The sequence below is a fragment of the Mustela putorius genome, unplaced genomic scaffold, assembly GCF_011764305.1.
Source record: "Mustela putorius furo isolate JIRA1106 unplaced genomic scaffold, ASM1176430v1.1 tig00003909_pilon_pilon_pilon, whole genome shotgun sequence".
NCBI lineage: Eukaryota > Metazoa > Chordata > Mammalia > Carnivora > Mustelidae > Mustela > Mustela putorius.
In genome coordinates this window covers 26990857-27011682 of record NW_025422057.1, presented here as the reverse complement: position 1 = coordinate 27011682, position 20826 = coordinate 26990857, and the positions used below count along the sequence as shown (strand labels likewise).

At 36.5% G+C, this 20826-nt stretch overlaps 1 protein-coding gene across 11 annotated transcripts in view; it reads left to right on the top strand.

Annotated features, from left to right (window-relative positions):
• Positions 1–20826, top strand: part of BTRC (beta-transducin repeat containing E3 ubiquitin protein ligase) — a 183297-nt gene that overhangs the window by 65425 nt on the left and 97046 nt on the right. Inside the window, exon 2 of one of the 11 annotated variants that reach the window (XM_013054618.2) lies at positions 1075–1169. The exons of the other annotated variants lie outside the window; for them this stretch is intronic. The gene's annotated coding sequence lies outside the window, so the exon portion shown is untranslated. The remainder of the gene's footprint in view (positions 1–1074; positions 1170–20826) is intronic. 11 annotated transcript variants of the gene reach the window in all.

Genomic DNA, 20826 nt, shown 5'->3' with positions numbered 1-20826 from the left:
TTGTGTTTAGCATTTAATTGTGATACGTAGCTTAGCTTTTTCTTTGTTTTTAACCTATGTAGTTCATATTCTACTTAGAATTTCAAACGCAAGCTGTAAGCAAGCATCAGAGTGCTTATGACTATAGTCTTAGTCAAAAGAGAGAAAGTTAAGTAGTCTGCATTCCTGAACTGTGCTAACAGTTGTTCCTTAATAATACCATTTTAGTGGTGATAATGCTAGGTATTTGTTTGTCCTTTGTAAAACACAATATTAAACTTCATTTGCTTGTCTTGGGAGATAACAGTATATGAGAGTGCATAGGCTTTAACATTAGTTAAATCAGGGCTTACACACTGTCTTTGTCAGTAGTATGATCTTGAGCAAGTCATTTCATTCTCATCCTTATGTTCCTCATCTGTACATGGGGACTAAGTAAAGGCGTGCAGTAAATGGCTACTGTTGTTATCATCTTCATCATCATTAATATTTTTGCTATTGTTGTTAGAGAATTTTGCTATCCTAACAGTATCAATTTATTTCAAATACTTACATTTTTGTTACATGTCATATTGGTACAGTTTCTGCTCTCCAGGAACTCATGGACTAACCTGTGGTTTTTTAATCTTATTGGGGTTGCAATAAGTTTAGCCAAACTGCAAAGTCTAAGAGAACAGTCACTATAAGACTGTCTTCATTTCAGACACGAATTGCAAATCTAGGAGCCCCCATGACCCACATTCATGTTTGATAATTCACTAGAAAGGACTCACAGACTCAGTGAAAGCTATTATACTTAAAAATGTTATTACAGGGCGAGAGTGTAGGTTAAAATTAGGCAAAAGAAAGAGACACATGGGTAGATTCTCAAGAGACCAAATATAAAACTTCCCGTCATCATCTCCCAATGGATTCATGACCTGGCCACAGTATATGACAGTACACAAAGGGTATTGCCAACTAGGGAAATTTACCGAAATCTTTGGTGTCTAGAGTATTTTTTGGGCACAATTACAAACTGCCTGCCTGGCTGACTGTTAGTATATCTAGCCCCTTCTGTAGGTCACACTAATGCTTTCTCCCATTTCCTCTCAGGATTGGAACTGATAATGTATGGCTCAAAGCCTCCACTATAAATCACATTTGTCCAATGGCCAAAGTCCTCAGGCAAAGAAAGACACTCCTCTTAGGTAAGAAGTTCCAGAGGCCAGTATACTACCTCCCAATAGCCAAAGGCAGAGGCCAGACCTGTCTTTAGGTAAGGTTGGTTCTTCACTACACAGGGGTCATGGACTCCTTTGAGAATTTGAAGAGAACTGTTGAGAACCCAATAAACTATTGATCTTAGAAAAATGCATATGACACAGAGGCAAAATTTTATTTGATAGTTTTATGTATAATTATTTCTGTGAAATCACATAATCCCCAGAGTATAAACTCCCAACTGAAAAATTCTATGAGAGAAATGTGCAGCGAGCCAAAAGAATGTATAAAAGAGGAACCCGATCTAATCCAAGGGTGGGAATAAGGAAGATCAGGTAATAAAGTTTTGAGTTAAGGTCTTGAGGATGAGTAGGAATGAACTAGGCAAAAGGGAGGAGGGGGAAACATTTCAGGTCTAAGGAAGAAGCAATGCAAAGACCCTGGGAACAGGTGGAGCTTGGTGCATTTAAGGACTCTACTGTAAAAAGACTATTATTTCAAAGAAGGAGGAGAATGGAGCTAGGAAAGACTGGGAAGCTTGATCATGCAGAATTTGTGGGTCATCTTAGCCTTGATGCTGTGAAGAGCAGTATGCAGTTGAAAGGACTTAAACAGAAGTTTGACCTGATCAGATTTGCATTTATTTTCTTTTTAATATTTGTAAAGATTTATTTATTTAGTTGAGAGCGTGCGCAAGCATGTGCATGAGCAGGGTGGAGAGGGAAAAGCAGACTCCCCCATAATGTGTTGCTCCATCCCAGGACTCTGAGATCATGACATGAGTAGAAGTTAGATGTTTAACCAACTGAGCCATTCAGGCACCCCCAGTTTGCATTTAGATCTATTACTCTAGCTATTCTAAGGGTAATTTAGTGATTGAGGAGAGATGGTGGCAGTTTGGTGTTGGTCTAGTCCTTTGCACTCTTAAAAATTATTGAGGACACTGAAGTGCTTTAATTTTTGTGGGTTATATCTATTGGTATTTACTATTTGAAATTAGAACTGAGAAAAAATTTTTAAGTATTAATTTATTACTTCATTTAAAATAACAGTAATAAACCCATTCTGAGGCACCTGGGTGGCTCAGTTGGTTAAATGTCTGCCTTCCACTTGGGTCGTGATCCCAGGGTCTTGGGATCAAGTCCCACATCAGACTTCTTGCTCCACAGGGAGCTTGCTTCTCTCTCTGCCTTTCCTTTCTCTTTCTGTGTGTCTCTTATGAATAAATGAATAAAATCTTTTTTTTAAAAAGCCCCATTACATGCTAGTACAAATTAAATACTTTATGAAAAATAACCTTTCTTAAAAAATTAGTTAAGATTGGCATTGTATTACATTTTTTACAAATTTCTTTAATGTCTGGATTATTAAAGACAGCTGGATTCTCATTTCTATTTCTGCATTTAGTCTGTTGTGATGTGTTGTTTTGAATATATGAAGACTATCCAGTCACACTGATATATAGTTTAAAAAGAGAGAGGTACTTTAATACCCTTTTCAGTTAGTTGTAATTTCTTAGATTAGTTGCAGTATAGAATCTGAAACTGTATCAATGAACTTCTTGTGCTCTATTACATTAAAATGCACTGGTCTCAATCTTTTCAACAGATCATGCTGGAACAATTGGACATCTATGTGCAATATAATGAACCTCTACTGTTACATGGCACCATATACAAAAATTAACTCAGACTGGATCATAGGCCTACATATGAGCTAAAATTACAAAACTAATAGGAAAAAATGAGGGAGAAAAAAAAATCACTGTGACTTTGGGTTCAGCAGACCACAGTGAGGTACTACTACATTACTACCACATACTTCTTCTCACCCTGGAATGTAGAAATCAGGAATTTGGTAGAACTTAGGTTGTTAATATATCCTGGTTTAATATGAGAAATGCTGTGCTAGAAAATTCCTTGAAAGTAGAGGCAGTCTCTTATATGTATCAGTTGACCTCCATAGTGTTCTGTGAAGTGCTTTTTAGTATTGGGGGCCCAATAAATACTGATGAATTGAACTATATTAGATCAGTGGTAAAGATAATCATATGCAATTAAAAACTGTACAAGTAAAAATCATCTGACTTGGACACCAATGTACCAAAAAAATTCAAATTTTCATCTCATTTGATCTAAAGCAGTTATGAATCTTAGTTCAGTACAAAAGAATTCCGAAATTACACTGTCACTGTCAGGACTTTTCTCTGTTTGTTCTTCATTAAAAAAAAAAAAAGTGTATTTAAAAAAATTCTTTTGAGTTTCCTTATAAGTTACTACTTCTAGGATATATTTGGAGGAAAATTGATTTAGATATTTTGCTAGAAAAGTCAGGAATAAGTTAGGTATATGGGCCTTGCAGTATATTGTAGGACTAAAATTGTGTTGCACAGGCAGAAAAGAGCTACTTAAGAAACATTTTAGAAAAGCAGATCGAAGGCTGTTTTATAGTGTAGTGGTTATGAACTTGGGCCCTGATGCCAGACTGCTTGAGATTTGAGCCTGACTCTGTCTGGGTATGACCTGGGTAAGTATTTGTCCCCTTTCTGCCTCAGTTTGTTTATCAGTAAAATGGGGATGATAATAGTATCTATCTCATTGAGTTGTTAAAATTATTATTATTATTAAGATTTTATTTATTTATTTGAGAGAAGGAATGCATAGAGGGAGAATGAGAGAGAGAAGGAGACTCCCCACTCAGCAGGGAGCCTGATGGTGGGGCTCGATGCCAGGACCCTGAGATTGGCACCTGAGCCGAAGGCAGATGTTTAACTGACTGGGCCACCCAGGTGTATCCTCAGTTGTTAAAATTAAATGAGTTAGGTTTAGAACAGTGTCTGGCAGAATGAATGGGTTTTATAGTATCAGACGAATGCACAGAGGATAGGTTTGGAGGCTTTCAGCAAGTATTGTTTTTCACCTTAGTATAAGACGATATGCTATTAAATAAATTCTAATTGTTTTCATTCCTGGTAGCCCAGTTTTGTATCATAGGGAAACCTAATTTTGGTTCAGGTATTGATGAGAAATTTTTGCTTTTCTCAATATTACTATAGATGTGAGTGTTTATTTTTCTCATCATTATGTCTTATGTAGTAAAAAATGGACGAAATGGGCTTATATTCTGGTTTTATTCTATTCAGTAATTCTGTCAGGTACAGTGTGCACAGGTGCTCAGTATTACGGCCTGACTAAATTTACAGATATAGGACTTAAGTCTATTCTTTCCTGGCCACTTCTAGAATTACAAGAATTTTAGTACATTTACATCTTTGTAGTTTGGGTTATCCATTTCGATTTTTGTTAATGTAAAATTTACAACCAATGAAATACACAGATCTAAAGTGTATTCTCAGATGAGCTTGACAAATTTACGTAACCTCATTCTCAAGATACAGAACATTTTCATAATCTGAAAAAGTTCCCTTGTATGCCCTTCCAGTTAGACTCATCCCGCTTATGCGATGACTCTTCTGATTTGCCACCGATTTAGTTTTTGCTGATTCTTCTGTGTCTTTTTTTTGGATCAGTGTTTTTGAGATTTGCCCATTTAATTATGTTTATCAGTAATTAATTCTTTTTTATTGCTGAATATGTTCCATTGTATTACTGTGCCACAGTTTGTTTATCCATTTGTCTATTAATAGAGATTTGGCTTGTTTCCATTTTTTTGACTGCTATGAATAAAGCTACTATATACAGTTTGTACAAGTCTTTTTGTGGACATCTGTTTTTATTTCTCTTGGTAAATGCCTAAGAATGGAATTGTTGGGTCATAAAATAAAGCATATTTTTAACTTTAAAAGGACAGTCGGGGCGCCTGGGTGGCTCAGTTAAGCATCTGCCTTTGGCTCAGGTCATGATCCCAGGGTCCTGGGATCAAGTCCCACAGGGCCCTGGGATCAACTCACTGCTCAGCCTGCTTCTCCCTTTCCCTCTGCCTGCTGCTCTGTGTACTTGTGTTCTCTATCTCTCTGTCGAATAAATAATAAAAAATTTTTAAAATTAAAAAAAAGTCAAATGCAAAGTGTTTATCAACTGATGAATGGATAAAGACGATGTGGTATATATATACACAATGGAATATTACTCATCCATAAAAAAGAGTGAAATCTTGCCATTTGCAGCAACATGAGTGGAGCTAGAGAGTGATTATGCTAAGTGATATAAGTCAGAGAAAGACAAATACATGTATGATGTCACTCATGTGGAATTTAAGAAACAACATCATGAGCAAATGTGCAAAGGGAATAAAAGAGGGAGAGCAAGACAAACCAAAACAGAATCTTTTTTTTTTTTAAAGGTTATACTTATTTACCTATTTGAGGGAGAATGAGAGAGCACATGAGAGGGGAGAAGGGTGGAGGGAGAAGCAGACTCCCTGTTGAGCTGGGAGCCCGATGTGGGACTCAACCGTGGGGCTCAATCCTGGGACTCTGCCGGGAACGTGACCTGAGCCGAAGGCAGTCACTTAACCAACTGAGCCACCGTGGCACCTCCCAAGAAACAGACTCTTAACTATAGAGAACAAACTGGTTACCATAGGGAAGGTGGGGGGTGGTGGGTGAAATAGGTGATAGGGATTATAGAGGGCACTTCCTGTGATGAGCACTGGGTGTTGTATGGAACTGTTGAATCACTATATTGTACACCTGAAACTAGTATGACATTGTATGTTAACTAACTGGAATTAAAATAAAAACTTAAAGAGAGATGATCAGGTAGTTCTTCAAAGTGGTTATCCCAGAAGGATTACTCATTTTAGTAATATTGCCAAATGTGTTTAAGGAAGTGAGCTGGTAATAGCTTCAGGGTATTTTTTTCTTTGAAACCTCTGCGCTCCTTAGTAAGTTTGATGTACTTTCAAAGCCAAAATTTTATGACAATAGAAAAAGAAGAGCCTTGGAATCATTATTGAGTTTGTTGGGTTATCGTCAGTAACTCAGGTGGAAATGGCAGTATTGGGATGGTTTGATTATTAACATTTCACACCATACATTTTAAGCTAGTGACAGGAAAGATGCAGAAAATATTGTGTAAATAGAGTCTATGAGGACATAGTTAATTTGAACATATTTTCATTTTCATCATTCTATTGGTTTGTCCTGGAAAGTATATGGGTGATTAAGAGGATTTCTGTTGATTAACAGTGGATGTACTATTGTGGAATCATTTGCTCATCCTCAGCAAGTGGTGATCTTATGGTCTATGATATTAAATGAGAATGAGCAGTAGAGAGAAAGTGCCTAAAAATAGCTGAGTAATTAAGATTCTTTATTTTCTTTAGACGTTGAAAGAAGAAAAATTCTAACAGTAAGAATATAACTAGATTTATATGACCTTAGAATATTTTAGATGTCAAGTGTAGCTATAGTATTTTAGGGAAATCTTGAGCTAAATGAACCATATAATATTTTAATATCAGCAAGGGACCCTTGTCAAAGGTTGAAACTGTTGAAGGTTGACTTTAGGAGAGACAGTGTATTTTATTGTTTAAGAATATTTAGAGGGCTGGGCACCTGGGTGGCTCAGTGGGTTAAGCCTCTGCCTTCAGCTCAGGTCATGATCTCGGGGTCCTGGGATCGAGTCCCACATCGGGCTCTCTGCTTGGCAGGAAGCCTGCTTCCTCCACTCTCTCTCTCTGCTTGCCTCTCTGCCTACTTGTGATCTCTCTCTGTCAAATGAATAAGTAAAATATTAAAAAAAAAAGAATATTTAGAGGGCTACTAAATCTTAACCATCTGCTAAGTGAAATGTTAAAATGGAACCGTAGTACTATACTAAGGACTATTCAGGATGTATCTCTGTATGTAAGTCTTCCATTTTACATTTGAAGTTTTAGGGCAACATGTCTTATCACACTTGACTATAAACTAACGTTCAAATCTTAATCAGAAAACAATGTTATTAAGGAAAAAGTTCCCATTTTAGAAATGCTTGTCAAGCCCTACGTGATGTGCATCCCTCCCATCATATATGAATAATCTCATTACAGCATAATTTCTGTATAATAAAAATTCAATTCTTTTTTGTCCATATGTTGACATTTGACCTATGTTTATCCCAGCTATAGCCTTTACAAAAATTCACATATAAGGACAAATAAAAAATGCTTTTATTTTGTATGTGTGTGGGGAAACACACATTTCCTCCCGCTCATAAAACTAATTTATTGTTTACTGTAGAATATATAAATTATTTGGTGAACATATAAACAAGAAAGTATCACCCGTAATCCTTACCCTTTAAGATAATCATCATGTTGGTTTCCTTTAATCTGGAATGACATCCATTTGTGCATGCATATACACACACAGGCATGTGTGGGCAAATGTAGTTTAGATTTAAAACACTTTCTATTCCATTTAAGGATAAAATTATATAAAAATTAAAATTTTAGTATTGTAGGAAATACAAGAAGACAGAAGAAAAAAATTTTTTAAAGATTTTATTTTTTATTTGACCTAGATCACAGATAGGCAGAGAGCAGGCAGAGACAGAGGAGAAGCAGTCTCCCTGCTGAGCAGAGAGCTGGATGCAGGGCTGTACCCCAGGACCCTAAGACCATGACCTGAGCTGAAGGCAGAAGCTTAACCCACTGAGCCACCCAGGTGCCCCAAGAAGAACTATTTTAAGTGTCCTCCTAGATATTACTACTTTATTGAAACTGATACTTTTGAGTTTAACTATATCCTGTTCTCCAAATTCTACATTCATCAGTCACTTTCATTAATTTCCATTGCTCTTTGTCTCGTGGCAGTTGCTCACATTTGTAAATTGAACGTAGTTTGAATTTGGCTTACCATTCATGTAATTGAGTGGTTTGATACCACTTTCTTCTCATGTAATTCTTAGCCATTTCAGTTCTCCAAAGGTGCTGTGTTCTCTTAGGTATCTGTGTTTTTGCAAATTCTGTTCTCCCTACCCGGAGAATCCTGCAGAAAATACCTTTTCTCTCTAGCACCTACCTCCCACATTTATCTACCTGGCTTCTTAACTATCTCATGATTCAACTCAGGTAGTTTTACCTCTAGGATAAAGGTCCTTGCCGATCTTTTCACCCTCCCGCTTAACCTCATCAGAACATCTGTACCCAGGGCATGCAATAGATGCCTCTGTCATAGCACTGATATGCTATTTTAGTGTTCCCTCACTAGACTTGAATTTCTTGAGAGGAGGACTATGCTTTGTTCATTTTATATTTCCAGTGTCAAGTACAGTGTTTGATAGATAGTATGTACTTTATGAATTTTTGTCGAACAAATGAATGGACTTGAATAATTTGAAGAAAAATATCAACATATATAGAGTAGGAGCAGAGAAAGTATTGAATTGCCGATGGTACCTACACATACATACGCACAACTGTTGTGTATTCAGTAAGAAGTCATGATAATTAAACATTCCAAAGACCACAGTACATTTACATGCTGAAACTTATGGGCAGTCCTCAAATTTTACAAACTTGGCTTTCATACGTCTCACACTATGATGATCCCCTCCGAATTAGATTTTGTGTGCTGAATTTGGACTCTTGTTGATGAACAAATGTACATTTCAAGCTATTAAATAGTGGCAGTGCAAGCCAGTTAACAGTTCAGTTTCAATGATGTCAACATTTTTATCTTCACATCAGTGTATGTTTGTGCAATTATTTGACTATTTTATTGCATTTTACCCTTATTCTATGAAAGAATAGACACTGGGAAAATTAAAATGATGATAGTAGTGATAAACAACAGTCTAGAGAAAAGATGGAATTCATTAAGCATACTGAAAGCGACCCTTTAGGCTTGATTAGGCACAAAATTAAAGTACATATGCAAAATGTTGGAAATATATTATTGAAGAGCATTTCTTTCTTTCTTTCTTTAAGATTATATTTTGGAGAGCTAGAGATAGCGACAGAGATAGAGAGAGTAAGGAGGAGAAGGAGAAGCAGGATCCCTGATGAGCGGGGAGCCCAATGCTGGGGGATCCCAAGACCCTGGGATCATGACCTGAGCTGAAGGCAGATGTTTAACTGACTGAGTCACCCAGGAGCCTCTGATGATTATTTCTTAAAAGGAAAGTATAATTATAGATTTAAAAAAACATTTTAGCTAACACTGGAACTTACTGTTCAGCTTCTATCCTTTCAACATTTGTTGATACAAATTTCACTAAGAAAAGGAGAGATGAACTGAATTTGCTGCATTTTACCTTTTCCTGGAAGTAGTTTTTCTTGGAGGAATCGTTAGGACCGATTTATTTTTCAATATGCTCACTTAGGTTATTTAAATACAATTATATATTAAACACAATATAATTTTAAGTTTTGCTGAGTATTTTTTGACATGCCTATGATGCTGGTAATGTTCATTTACAGGCTAATGTGCATCATCATCCAGTGTTTAGATTAAACCAGATTATTTTATTGTGAGATAATCATTTCCTTAAAAACTTTTTTCCTAATCATTCTTTTAAAATTTTTTTAAATTAATTTTTATGTATTTGAGAGCGAGAACAAGAAAAAGAGAGCGTGAGCAAGCATGAGCAGAGGTGAGGGGCAGAGGGAGAAGCAGACTCCCCGCTGAGCGAGGAGCCAGATGGGGGGGATGGGGGGGCTCTATCCCAGGTGGGGTTGTTCTGTAAAGAGGGCTTATCTTTTGTTTATGTTAAATAATGTTGGATTTTCCCTAATTGCTTTAAATTCAACATGACCCCTAATGGCCAGAGGAAGAATACAGGTACCCAAAGGGCCTGGGGTTGCCCCAGGGTTAGGAAGCACAGACTGGAAGAACGGAATGGATGAAAACTAAGGGTGATGAGAGCCTCTGTGGTTGCACTGTCCTTATCACACAAATTCTTGCTGTGGGCAGTTAAGATGGACCTGTATCTTCTAAGATGCTATTACTTTCTTTATATTCCCAGATTACCTGCTTATTACTCCCATCTTTGTGCTGAGTAGAAGCCAAAGTATCATAGGAGTTCTATTTGTGCTATTGAGGAGTCATTGTCGGTGGTTTTGGACTGGCATAGCCTTTTGCACCGTCTTTCACTATTGTTCTGCTTTATGTCGTAGTGTTTTATTGTCTTGCTGTCCTTCCTTGTGTTAGTTTCTAGACTTGGTATTTTATGTGGACTGTCAAGATGTGCAATCTTGGAAGATAGGCAGCATTTAGGAAACTTATTTGTCATTTTTCATGAAGAGGGAAACATAGGTTATTTATGACAGCTTCATTGGGGGAAAAAATTCACTTGTTTAGCTGCATAGGCCTCTTAAGAATTTTAATACTTTCCTGTTGGGAAGTGATACCCATGAGTTTTGTTTTTCCTGAGAGTGATGTTGAGTAGCTTTGAGTTTTTCTATATTCTCTGGCCCAGTCCTCTGGAGACTAAGTCTATTATATTTTGAAATAGTTATTTGGATCTAAGATGTAGTACATCATTATGAAACGGCTTGTTGCAGTGTACCTTCCCATGCTGGGTTATCTGTCATCTGCCTTTTAAAGTTCTCAGGTGTACCATTCAAATCCTTAAGACCTTTGTTGCAAACCTAGTATCTGTGTCTTGATATGAATTAAATTGGAATTCTGTGCCCTGTAAAATTGACATTAAGAAAGAGTGTATGTATATTATCCTTTAGCAAAAAGTTTGAATCTTAGCTTGATTTGGTCTAATTTTTTTGTGTTAGAGGTCATAAACAGAAGGGAAAGACTAGAGCAATAATACTCATTTTGTTTGCATGTTTCGCATGCACACACACAAATACACATAGTGCAGTACTTCAGATTAGCAAATACAAAGCTTTTGTATAACATGTAAAGTTTTATATTTGAAAGAAAGCACATAATTAGTTTCTCTAAAATACAGTTGCTATTGTTCATTGCAGTTTCTCCCCTTTGCATGAGCCATGTTTTTAGGTGAGTGCCTGTTTCTTTACTGGTAATAAAACATAAGGGAAATTTCTAATATGATATTTGTATATTTCTCCTAGATTTTCAGATTGGCAGGCTATTAATTTTTTTTAAGCATTTCAGTTGCAGTATAGTGCAGTTCTTTGGGGGGGAATTGGTAAAATGAGGATAAAATGGGTACAGGATTCCAATAGCTTGAAAATAATGCAGTATTTGACCAGAATCTCTTTTGTATTCCCTACTGTGGTTCTATTCCAGTAGTCCTGGAAATGTGCCTATGCGCTATTTAAGTGAGATTATAAAACTGAATCATGATTTTGGTGAATAGAAGCCAGAGCATGTGGCTCCAGCACCCCAGCTGGCAGTAAGCTCTCCCTAGGTTTATGAATGTAGTTAGATGGCCCCCAACTGTTTACAAGACAGCAGAGGTGAGGTCTTTGATTGACAAGTCAGAAATGCATTATATCATTCTCTCTGCCAGTCTCTGGTTCATGCTGTTAAAAATGTCAGCCTCCAAGTTTGAATGGCAGCCTGAGGGCCTTAGAAGCTTTTTGTTTTCTGAGATGGAAACACAAATTGGATGTGTGCCTGAGCGCTTCATCCTGGGCTGTAATTTCATCTTTTAGCTAAGAACCACAAGGTACACGAGCAAAGCACCCTGTAAACAATAATACTGTGGAAAAAAAAATAAACAAGGTCGTGTTTCTGCTACGTTGATCCGGTGGTGTCCTGACCTCTATCACGTTGAACATCTCCACTCTGATTGCTGTTCCCTTTGGCATTACAATGAGAGAAAGAGAGACTGACATAGGAGGAAAAGATTTAAAGTTGCAGTGTCGTTGCACATTCCTTGTATTGGCTATGAAATATTGAACTGTCAGAATGTGACACTTGGTTTTTTAAGCAACCTTTCTTGTTTGAGGTGTTTGCAGTTCATTCCTTTCTCCCCCATTTGTCTGCTCTCATTGATGGGGTTGGAGGTAGTTGCCTTAAATGCATGAGAAGGGACAATGTTAAAGAGAACTGGGCTGATGGAGTCAAATAAACTTAACACTGGAACATAAGTGCAGGCTGTGAGGCATGGGCAATAGGGAGACTGAAGTTGGGTTAGTTCATTAATCTGGGGGTTTATGGAACACTCTGTTGTAAGGAAGAATCAGTTTAGGTCTCTGCTCTGTTTCCGTGGAGGCGGGTGGTTGGGAAAGCAGTGGTGGGTAAAGAGAAGAGGTGGATTAACATGGTTAAACTGATAGCCTACTATATAGATAGCCTCCTATTTAACAGTATTGTCAGTGACCTCCAAATTAACCCAGCTGTGTTATTTATTGCTCTAATTATCCAGTGTCTTTGGGAAGTGACTCATTATGAAAGACTTAAAAGTTTAGCAAGAGGGCACCTGGGTGGCTCAGTAGGTTAAGCCTCTGCCTTCAGCTCGGGTCATGATCCCAGGGTCCTGGGATCGAGCCCCGCATTGGGCTCTCTGCTCAGCAGGGAGCCTGCTTCCCTTCCTCTCTCTGCCTGTCTCTCTGCCTACTTGTGATCTCTGTCAAATAAATAAATAAAATCTTTAAAAAAAATTTTTTAGCAAGAAAAAGGACTTTTTAAATGTGCAAAATTCATATTTATAGTAAGTTTGATGAATAGGTCATATGAAGGAATCATTATGTTTGCATTAGCACAACTTAATAGCACATGAATAGAAAATCTTTGTTGAAAAAGCCAAACCAGAGATTTTTGGTAAGTATTTTTCTAGTAGTAGAATGTGTTTTCTGTTGCTATTTGTTTTCAGTTGCAGTGTATCTTAAAATAACAAATATTTTATATTTTTAAGATTTTTTTCTTCCTAAGAAAACTCCTCTATCAATAGATGGGTGCTATTATCTTAACTTATTTGGGGGGCATGGATCTTACCAGTAAAGTTTTGTTTTGTTTTGTTTTAAAGATTTTATTTATTTGACAGACAGAGATTGTAAGTAGGCAGAGAGAGGGGAAAGCAGGCTCCCTTCTGAGCAGAAAGCCCTATGTGGGGCTTGATCACAGGACCCTGAGATCATGACCTGAGCCAAAGGTAGAGGCTTAACCCACTGAGCCACCCAGGCACCCCTACCAGTAAAGTTTTAAGTGAGAATGACCTTTTGTAATTTTTTTGGAGAATGAAACAGTTGGAGTTTGTGTTGAAAGTACTTGAATTAACACTGTTGATAGTTGTTGCTGTTTTAACAATATTGATGTTTTTAAAGGACAGCTGTTAAGCTTAGCTCTCGTTCACTAATGTAAAAGGCAGGAGAGTTTTAGTCTCTATCATAAATACATAGTGAAATGCACTGGGAAAATGGTCATTTTTGACATTTTTAAACTCTGTTCTTTGAGGTCATGCTGAAAGAGAGGAGATAATATTTGTAAAATAATGCTGTGCTCGCTTGTACCCAGAATTAGGTCCTCACTTAACAAAATACAGTACAAGACCAAAGGGAGGAATACTGAGAATTAGTTACTGTTGACTTAAGTATGGCTCTCTATTTTTTAAAGCATAAATATTGATGTAGATTTGCATTTAAGCTGTCTTGACTCATTTGGGGTGGGGGAGTCCAAAATATCATTGTTAGAGAAAATGATTTCTCATTGTCTGATTTCTTGAGGATGAATAAAAACAAACCATTCTTTTCAATCTTGGAAGAATAAGAGATGTGCAAGTGCTTATCAAAGAATTAAGGCCATAAATATGTACTTTTATGAAGTCCCCTAAATCTTAACACAGAGAAACTGTACAAAATTTCTTCTTCTCAGTGTATTATTAATGTATCAGTTACCTTGAAAATGCCTGAGCCAATGGGTTTTTATATAGCCACACCTCCAGAATAATGATTAGCTTTATTACCCAAAGTCCAGGCTTGTCTTAAGAACAAAAATCAGTGTATTCATAGAACCTTAGAATTTCAGCATTGGGAGGGATATAAAAAGCCATTTTGTTGCATATAGGAGTCCTTTATGAAATATTTGGCAGGGGATCATGTAATCTCTGCTTGATCACTGCCAAGCCTAACTTGTTGAGGCATCTTGTTATCTTTATCACTATTGATTCTATAAGAAAGTGTTCTCTCAAGAAGGAGTCAAACTTTTTGTCCATTTAGTGATTAGAATTCTGCCTTTCAGAGTAAAATAGAGTAATTGTTTTCATGTTCATATATTTATATGTTTGAGCATAGCTATCATGTTGCTTATATTTTCTGTTCTCAAGGTGAATATTCCTGGTTCTTGCTTATATTTTCTGTTCTCAAGGTGAATATTCCTGGTTCTTTTAGTATTTCTTTGAAAAATATCAGTATTCATTCCTGCCATTTTTATAACCTCTTATTTTGGTGGAAGGTGTTATCATTCTGGTTGTCCTTCCTTGTGAGTACATTCCACCTTGACAGTGTCCTCATTATAGTGTGGCATGCATAACTAGAGGCAGTGCTGTGAAAGTGTGTAATAGTGTAATATACAGGGAAACATCTTGTTTTTGAACATAATTTGGATTATGTAATTAATTACTGCAGCCTAAAACCGAAATCCTCCTTTGGTATAGGGGATAGAAAAATCTCTAGGAACTTAGCCTGGGTTTGTTTCCTCACCTTTTCTTTGAAGCCAGAAAAGCATATGTAAGCACTTTGAAAAATGACATAATGTAGTGGCATATCTGGTACAGGTATTTTAAACCTAGCTCCAGTTCCTGAAGATGGTGAACATCTGCTTAGAGGTATTGTAGAGCTCCACAATGCACTAATTGAATTACTCTTTTCTGGAGTTGCCGACTGCACTAATTGAATTAGAGTGTGTGTGTGTGTGTGTGTGTGTGTGTGTGTGTATAACTGAGATAATTCCAGCCTTAACGGGAGAATCGGTGGGAGATATGACTGATGGTGTGTACTGTGCTGCTATCTAATGGCAGCCTATGGAACTACTACATGGTCTCCAGGGAAGAGAGAATGCAGTCTTCTGATCTGGTGTGACCTCAGTCTAACCCCATGCAGTTTAGTTCAAAAGGTCTCATGATGTATTTTTGTAATTCTAAATCTAAGAAGAAAGAAGGTGATTAATTTCTCCATTAAAAATTAAGATAGGTTTTATTAGGCACAAGAATTTTTAAAAGAAGTATTAAGTTGTAAACATTCAACTGAATTTAAAACTTCTAACCTCTAATATAATGGGTGAAAACAAATCCAGTGTACTGAATTAATGGATCATGTTCTTTCTTATTTTGCCTTTCATATGACATAAATGTAAAAAAGAATTACTTTTTTGAAATGTCTTAGCATCACGGAAAAGAAGAATGTTAAATAAATGTTCTTAAATAAAATTTCTTTGTGGTTTTTAAAATACTGAGATCAATGTAAAAGTATTAATAAATTCTGCTATACATGAGTATGCTTTATAAAAATTTCAAGATTGCTATAGGAAAATCATTTTAATTGTAGCAGTATTAGAACAAGTTCTACAAATCTCTGTTGCTCTAGTTTATCATTTAAAATTTAATTTTACCACAAATTTGGGCAAGTTTGAGATTCTCAGGAGTGAAGTAGGTAATTCTCTTCCTTTTCTAAAAAAAGAATCTGTTAGTTACAATTTAATGCTTTTTGTAAAACGTCATGGAAGTATAATTCTGTACAACTTTAAAAAGCAAACACAATGAAGAGAACTCAGCATGAATTGTTGTTTTGATTCAGTTTAAGCATTCTAACTTGTAAAATAACCCTTCACAGAAAAATACATATACGTAATCTCTTGATTTATAGAATGTGTATGCATGCGTGTAATACCACTTCACTAATAGAGAAGTGCTATTGGTTACCTTTCTGAGCATTTAAAATGATCTTTTAATTTTACAGTATGAAAGAAACTATATATATAAAGTATTATAAAAGTTTTAATCTCTTCTATATAATCTTTATTAAAATAAAATGTAAGTTTGAAATAATCCAGTGTTTTGTAGGCAGGTTTGTTTTTTATTGTAAGATTGAGCTACTTGGGTTTTTTTCTATAAATGGCTTTGATGAAAGTAACAAATACCTGATATGTACTCTATAGGCTGTAAGGGCATTTTACTGATTTAGAATTTCGTATTTTGACATCATATAGTTCTAAAGCTTTACAAACAACATTACCATTCACAACTAGCCACAATTCCATTTATTTCGTATATAGAGTACCTTCTGCATGCCGGGTACTGTACAAAGTATTGGGCACAAATTAAGAGTCAGACCCTGTCCTCAAGGAGCTTATAGTTATGTATTAGACATTTATTAAGAACCTATGTTCCAGACACTGTGCATATAACTTGGGGGACCTACTCTGTGAACAACCATGAGTTTAATGTATTTTCCCCTTTCATTGAACTAGAGGTTTGGCCTAATAGCAGCGTAAGGAAGCTGTATACCGAAGTTCATATCACATATAACTCATCTCAGAAAGAGTCATACCCATATTTCAGACTAGTCTGTCCCCTAAATGGTTTTTCCTTATGCCTTTGGATACCTTCTAAGGGGCAGTGTTGTTTTTGGTAGTTTTATGTTTAGCTTAAAAAGAGATGGGTAACATTTATTACAGTGCCTCCTGCTGGTGGATCATAGATTTTCAGTCCTTGTCTCCAGATATGGTAGCCCACTTGTGGTTTGGTAGTTAGTTCAGGGCTTCTTCTAAGGCTTTAAATGGGAAAGAGTCCATTGTATTCGAGGTATAAAATGCTTCTTTAAAAAGTCTATTTCTAGCACCTAAATTGTCCTGGGACCAGCCCTTGATATAAAAATTCATAGAAACCTGTTTTTCACAGAGTGTGGTACTCCGTGCCTTAGTGCTGTAGTGTTAAAATTCACATTGGCCAGGTTGTTCTGTAAATTAAACACTGACAGCTACCCTCAGGGGAACAGCCAATGTATTTATGATGATGTGCTGATTACACAAAATACACTGCAAGCAGAAAACAGCTGCAGAGAACAAACCTCTTAAAAAGAATACAATTACAAATAGCACCCTCAGTATTTCTAGTGGTGAGTGCAGAATATAGCATGCTAATGCAGGTTTCTTACTTAGTCTGCCGGAGAACAAAAAATCTGAAGGAGATAAGTTAAATTATGGTTGATTGCACATGTGGTGCCAACATAGCAGTAAACAAATTTTGTTTCTGAAGAACATAGGTACAAATGTACAAATATCAGGTGTAATATAGTGTCTTCCCCTACCCCTAGGTTTTATTACTGCTTTTCTCATATATAGTAGGGCATGGCCTTATAATAAGGATTCTGGACATTTGAAGGATATTACACAATGAAGTGAGCCAGGGAATATTTAAATTGTGTTTTTAAAAATCCAGTAGAAACTTGGTATGTTGGGATTTAGATATCAACATTTCATTTGAAGATACAGCTCTGTATTTTCGTTGTTATTAGTGGCTTTGAAGACTTTTACCTTTGGAATTAATAAAAGGAGTCATGTCTTTGTATCTAAAGGTGCTTTTGATTTTTTTAGATTCCCTTTTTCAAAAATACAGTGTTTGGGGACACTGGAATAATTGGGTAATTGCATATTTCTAGAAGAATCAACTTTCAAGTATGTCCCCTTTCATCCCTGTGTGTTTTTGGTTACATGTAGACAGGTAAGAAGATGAGAAAAAATGTTAGTTTTCCTTGTTTGAGATTGTGTTACAGTTTAGGGTTAGTTTCTATAATATTTCAGCTGCTGAGCATGGTACTTCTGTTTAAATCAGTAGAAAATATGTTGATCTTCCAAGACATAAATTTACTCAAGCCAGCTCTGAGGTATAGCAAAGGGGACATAGTGATTGGAAACAGTTCACTTCACCCGCCTGAAACTAAGAATCAACTTTGCAGTGTATGGATCACTGGTATGTAATAATCGACTATTATTGGTCTGTCTGTTGGTCTCTTTTTAAATCAGTTTGGAACCTCCCGGAGTTATTTTCTTGCTCTGCTGGCATCAATCCCATGTGGCAGAGGAGTTGTATATAACCAGTTTGGTTTAATCAATAGAATAATTGATAAACCAGATAAGATTTAAACTGATTATGGCCCCAACAGAATTCCCCAGAGGCCTTGGACTCTCTTAATTTTGACATGTGTGTTGTGTACCCTGAGGATGAAGTGCAGTTTGAATTATCTGTTTTTATTTGCTTAATGACGGGGAGGGTGTTAAAGTCAAATGTTTAATTAACCCAGCAATGGGCTGCGTTGTCACTTACACACAGCTGATTGAGATATCTCATGGAGAATACTGAATAGGAATGATAATGTGGCACTGGGACGGAAGATTGCTTTTTCAATCCATTTGCTGGGTCACTGCTTTGAATGTCTTATTGGATGAAAGGCATTCAGCCTGGAGAAAAAATTCAGCATTTAAGTACATTTTGTTCTCTTCTCCCCCTCCAGCCCCCTCCCTGCCCAGAAGTTAACTAAAACAGATATGTTCTAGGTTTAATAAGCCATTCATGTACTAGTAAGAGATCAGGGTAGCCAGTAGCCTCAAGCTACATAATTTCCTGTGGAAACGGAAAAATCCTACTAGCCTCCAAGGTATTCTAAATGTGAGCTCTTTTGTCCCTCACATGCCTTGTTCCTTGCCATTATTGTGTAGTTGTCTTTGGTTACTTGTCTCTTGCCTCTTTCTGTTGTGTTTGCTTGATATGCAGCCACTCCGAGGCCACAGGCAGACCTTTTTCTCCTAAAGAAGCATATACTTCTGTGCATTTTTACTATTTCATACTGTTGACTTCTATTTGGTTATATCTTTAATCAAATATTATAGTGAGATTGTTGAACAATATTTAGAAAGATGAAAATGTGACACACAGAGATTCTTGTTCCTTTTGCTGCTTTTATTATATAAACAATTGGTTCCTGGTATATTTCATTTTGTTGAGAGGCAGTTTGCTTTCTGTATGGACTAAAAAACTAGGCCAGGAAAGATTCTAATAGCCCACACCATCAAACATGCAGTCCAGGCAATTGGAGTTTTAATGACTTGCTGCCCTGACTAGCTTTATAATCAAATGTAAAATTCTTTGGAGGCGTATTGAGAAAAACTTAAAAAAAATTTTTTTATCATGACTTTCCTTCTTTGTGGTTCCTATGTTCTTCTTCTATCCCCTAAAGATCTAAACCAGGAATTTACTAATTTTTTTTCTTGGCTTTAGTCATTTGTATTCCAGAGAGCACAATAGGGAGAAGGATACAAGATTGATTTTTTTTATGTGTGTCCTCTTGAAAGCATAGTGTGGGGCATGATACTTGGAGGTGCGGGGGGTTGGGGGCGGATTTACAAAGCAATAGAAGCATGCAGCTAGTTTTCAGGCGCAGGTTGGACTTCTCCGGGTCAAGGCAGACCAGACGAGTAGCTTATCTTGAGGGACGCAAGTAATAGACCAAATATAGAGCAGCTATTTCAGGAATCATGTAGGTCATTTAATTATCCATTATGATTGAGTGGCTAATGCTCTTTTGGCAATTACATGACCTCTGTTATTCTTGAAACCTTTCCAGGCCCTCGTGGGTCGAATGACCCACCAGTCAGTGCTTGCAGACTTCATTCCACTCAGAAGGAAAAGAGATGCTGGGAACTACTGGCATTTAGAAATGGCTATGCTTTCTTTACCGACCACTATCCAGAATGTCTTTCATACAGCAGTCAGTGATAGGCAGCTGGTTTTGAAGTCATCTCTTCATTGTCTTCAGTTGCAAGAGCAAGAGTTACATTGGTTGCCAGAAGAAGGAATTGTGGTAAAACAAACTTTAATATCAAAGTTGGCTGTTACAGTATTCACAGGTTCTGTGCTGTAAGAGCAGGTACTATGGTATTAAAACTACTGTTTGATCTCTGTTAAACCAGTCATCCATTATAAAACTCTGAAGTTAGTAAAGCAATGTTTTCAGCCATAACACAACAACATGTTATTATTGATGATACTAATAATAGATTTTAAAAATCATTGATTATAATTAATTTTAATTAAATTAGCCAATTTAAATCAACTGATCATTGTAATTCTTATCATTTTAGCATTATCATTTAAGTTAAAGGGTCACTTTAAAATTGAGATGCTGCGGTGTCTGGCTGGCTCAGTCATTAAGTGTCTGCCTTTGGCTCAGGCCATGATCCCAGGGTCCTGGGTGGAGCCCAGCGTCAGGTTCCCTGCATGGCGGGAAGCCTGCTTCTCCCTCTCCCGCGCCCCCTGCTTGTGTTCCCTCACTCTTTCTCTCTCTCTCTTCTCTCAAATAAATAAATAATAAATAAAATTGAGATGCTGATCCAAGACTGAATAATTCTGGAGTACGTTTGGATTGTTTCTCACTTGCTTTTTCTTTTGTCAACAAAGGATCATTAATATTTCTAAAGAAAACTTCTGCTAAATGGTAGTAAAACTTATTTTTTAAAATTGTGGTGACTTTTCAAGTAATTCTGAGAAAAGGAAATAGAGATTTGTTATGATTCTTTAGATTAAGAAGAGTTACAGTGTAGAAAGGAATGACAAATTGTAGGATTTGTCAGGAATGCTAAACAAAATTCTGTATACTTATTAGCAAAATGGAAAATTTAATGTATATAACCATTCTCTAGCATTCCAATAATTTAAGGCCATAGGCTTAAGAGAAATAATTTTGTTAGAATAACACTCAAACAGATCCTTTAAGTAGAAACCATTTGCATTGTTACAGAAAACAAATCTATTGGAGAAAAAGAAAACTATTTTTAAATTT